The following is a 4,097-nucleotide window of genomic DNA, read 5'->3' as shown; positions in this document are numbered from 1 at the left end:
ACCCGCTGGAGCAGGAGCAGGGATGGTTCAGAGGATGAGAGGCTTCCGTGAGTCACCCAAAAACCCCAAAGCGCCCCTCTCGGGGCCACGACGGTCCACGAAGCCAGCTCTACACGCTGAGACAGGAGACGGAGGAGCTCCTACCCGAGGCTTTGCACAAATGCTTTATTGGGAGGCGAGAGAGATGGACACCGAAGGAGAGAGCGACAGGGCGAGGCGGGACAGGGTGCGCAGCCTCCAGGGACCCGAGGGACACACGAACACGTTTTCCTTCGGGGGAACAGACGACGACAAGAGGGCACCCGGGAGCTACACCCAGCCCGGCTGGAAACCCTTCCACAGGGCCAGCATCCCCCAGGGGAGCTCGGAGCAAAAACCCCAAGGGTTGTCCCCCGGGTTTGGGCTGCCTTGGGGACAGGGCGCTGAGGGCGCGGCGATGCCGGAGGAGCGTGGGGCAAGGGGGTCTGGCCCAGGCAGGCCCCGTCCAGGTTGGGGGCAGCTGCCCCCACAAAATTGCTCTTCCAGCTCCTGAGCAGGGCACCAGGCGCAGGGACGGGTGCTTTAACGCGCCAGGGCCACGTGCGTTTGGAAATGGCAACCCGGGGCTGCTTGGCAAAGTGGTTTTTGACCTTAAAAAGCTCTGGGCCTGGAGTTTCAGGGGGCGTTAAGCACCACTTGAAACCACCGGATTCGTCAGCCGCTCGGGGTATCCTCTCCCAGCCTTTCCACACCCCAGACGAAAGGTAACAGGGGAGGGGAGGAGAAGGGCCAGTGCTCCATGCGAGGCCGTGCAGATCCCTTGGGGCCGTCCTGCCCCAAGAGCAGCCCGGCGCCCCCCCCGCTCACCCAAAAATGGCAGCAGAATCGTCGGGTTTCGAAGCCCTGCTGCCGCGGGACGGTCGCGGCGGAGCAGAAACCAAGGGGCCGCTCCCCGCAGAGACGGGAAAGGCCGCAGGGGTTCTCTGAGCTGAAACCGCACGCAGCAGGACCAGGCTGTCTGGGGTCAGCCAGACAGTACGCCCCACTATTTTTAATGGGCTTTGGGAAAATCTGCCCCCTCCTTTGCTTCTGAAGGCGTCTGACAAGGGCAGGCTGAGCAGCGAGGCCCAAGCAAGCTCCGCGCAGCAACCACCTCGAGACAAGGTCCGGCCCCTCCAGCTGCGCGTCCCCCCCTAATTGTTGGGGATTTCAACACGCGGCACAGAGCTTACACGCGTGCGAAGACATTCACCGCGTCCGCAGGATCTGTACTGGACGCAGAACTACACGCTGGGGCGTTTCAGGAAATACCTTCCCCAAGAGCCCCGCCGCTCCTGGAGCCTGCAAGCCACCGAGGGTTTGGTGCGAGGCACCTGGCAGGACCCGCGGCGGGTCTGCTCTGAAAAATTTACGAAGTCAGCCCTCGAGCAAACCAGTCCCCCCAAACCACGTCGTCTGCTCCCGCCAAGCCTCGGGATTTTCCACTCTGCAAGTTTCCACCGATCGTCACCCCGGCCGCTGGAGCAACGGCAAGGAGAGATTCCTAAGCGATGGAAAGCTCCGGCATAAAATCCGCATCCTTTCGATTCGGCCTCCTCCCGTTCAGCTTTAACGCAAGCAGAAAAACGCTGAAGGCTGTGAGAAAGCGCGATGGGCTGGCAAGCGAGGGGGGACTTTCCAGATTTCCCCACTTCTAATGAGCCAAGGACACTTCTCTCCGCAGCTCCTCTTGCCGTTTGCTGCGTTATCCCTCACCCAAACGCCATTTATCACTGCCTGTCGCTCCTTCCTCCCGGAAAAGAAAAAGAAGAAACTGCACGAGGTTTTTTTCCGGACAGAAGCAGACCCTCAAAAACGTTCAGTTCAGCACAGCAGGAAGGGATTCCCAGCCCTCCCACTGCTGCCACCCCTGGGGTTACCTGCTCCGAAGCCGGCACTGCACCAGCCCCCAGAGGGACACGCCGCCAGTCCCCAAATTCCGTGGCAGTCAGGACTAAGAGCCTGGCGCGGAGCACTGCCGCATGAAAAAGCCTGTTGAAGTATTTATTCCTCATTCACTTCTCATACGTTAACACCAAGTTTAATTTCTGAGGAGCCCACGGCACTCGCAGACAGCCGTTCCATTTCCAAGGGTACTTCTGCAGCGCACCCAACTGATCTTTTTCTGCTCGAAATGAGGGGTTTTCGTGGTGGTTTTTTTTTTTTTTTTCCAGATTTCTCTCAAACCATAAAAACAAACAAGGGCAGCAAACGCGAGGAGCTGCCTCAGCAAAGCGCTCAAAAGCCAGCTCCTCCAGGACACGAAGCGCGGAGGAATGTGCCTTCACCCGGATCGCTCCCGAGTCTGACAACACGCTTCGTTTTCTCCGGGCTGTAGTACTCACACGCTGGAGTATTTTGGTCTCCAACAACGCGGGCACGAAAGTAACGTGGAAAGGACCGAGAGTTTTGCTAAGAATTTTGCTACTCTTCGGGCTGCATCTGGAAAAAGTGATATTTAGCATCTCAGCTGGCGAAGGTCCATTTAATCCAGCACCAGCTAGCCCGGGGCTGGCTGTAGCCCCACGGTCACAGCGAATTACCGCAATAATTAACAGGGAAACGTACAGCGAGGAAGGCCAGCAGCCAGCGATTACTCTTTTAACAGTGCCAGCGGCCTGGGAGAGGGCCGGGTGCTCTGGAATCGGGTGTTCTCGCCTCTAATTCTGCTCTTCCCGCCCTGATGTGCAGGGGAAGGGACACGGCGCGATGCCACGACCGCTGCGCCCAGGGCTGGCGCGTGAACGAATCGGAGGAGCAGGGCAGCGCTCCACCAGAGTAAATCTCCGCGTTCAGCCGGCTGCACCAGCTCCTCGCCCCCCCTTCCCCGCGCCCCGCCTGCACCGAGGATTCATCGCGGCTCGATATCCGCAGCTGCCCGTCGCTCCCACGTGACAGACGCTCGCCTCAGCAAAACAGCACTGGAAATGCTGCTTTCATCACACAGCACGCAAGGGCGAGGGACACAAGGCAAAAATAAAAGACGACCTCGGACGACCACCAGCAACACAGCAAGAAAAACTGCTCCAACACGTGCCTGCTCCTACGCTCAGGAGTGATTCTTAAGCGAGGTGAAAGCAATCGGACGAATTGTCTGTGGCTAATGAACCCTGAAGAGAAAGTGCTTCGTATAACTATTGATTTAAATGGAAACGCGGAAAGCAGGCAGTGAAACGATCTAGGAAGGGACGGGGAACACGAGATCTTTCCTCCAGTACTGGGGGAACACATCGCAGCCATCAGCTGCCTGCACCTCCGCATCGACGTTAGCAGGACTGACTCCAAGCTCTTCCAGGCTCTTATCTACTGCGCTTCTTGCATCTTTCTCATCCCAAAGACGCCGATCTCTGCTCAGTCATGTGTGGCAGCTACACAAAGGGGAGCATAAACACATTCCAGAGGCAGAGAACAGCCAAATAGGCGAACTGCCTGTTATTCGGGCTATTTTTCTCAGTGAGAACTCGAAAACGAATGTTAACAAAGCTGCGAGACTCCAAAACGGAGCTCACGGTCCCCCCTCACCTTTTTGTTTCACGGTCCCGTCCGAATTGGCACAGGAAAGCAGCATCAGGCTCCTGCCACAGCTTAACCCTTAAGGCTGACACCGGTGAGAGGAGACTCGAGCTCCCAACAAAGCCAATTCCTCCTCTGCTTTAGAGGGAAACATTTTGTGTGTAAAAAAAAAAAAAACAAAAACCAAACCTAAGGGGCACTTCGAAGACGACCAGGCGATTCGTGGAGAAATCCCGAAGCCTTTGGATAACGCTACAACTGGCCTCGGTGGATCTGGGCTGCCAAGAGCCCCTTTGCAGTTGGGTCCAAGAAAGCCTGAGAACTGATGGAGATGGGCGTGATCGACTACTTGGGATTTCAGGAGGTCTTGCCTTGCGGCAGCAGAGAGGAGCCCATCTTCCGAGGGTCTGAAGAGCTTTTCACCGTCTTCAACACAAGCTGCTTCCCAGCAAGGAAGTCCCTAAGCGGTTACACATTCTGGAGAACTAGTTCTAAAGGGACGAATCTCACACCAACTTCTCACTGCTGCTGAACCGGAGAGATGAACAGATATGGAATACATCACA

The sequence above is a fragment of the Cygnus atratus genome, chromosome 1 (genome assembly GCF_013377495.2).
Source record: "Cygnus atratus isolate AKBS03 ecotype Queensland, Australia chromosome 1, CAtr_DNAZoo_HiC_assembly, whole genome shotgun sequence".
Classification (NCBI taxonomy): domain Eukaryota; kingdom Metazoa; phylum Chordata; class Aves; order Anseriformes; family Anatidae; genus Cygnus; species Cygnus atratus.
The sequence above is the reverse complement of the archived record's forward strand: the minus strand, read 5'-3'. Positions refer to the sequence as shown.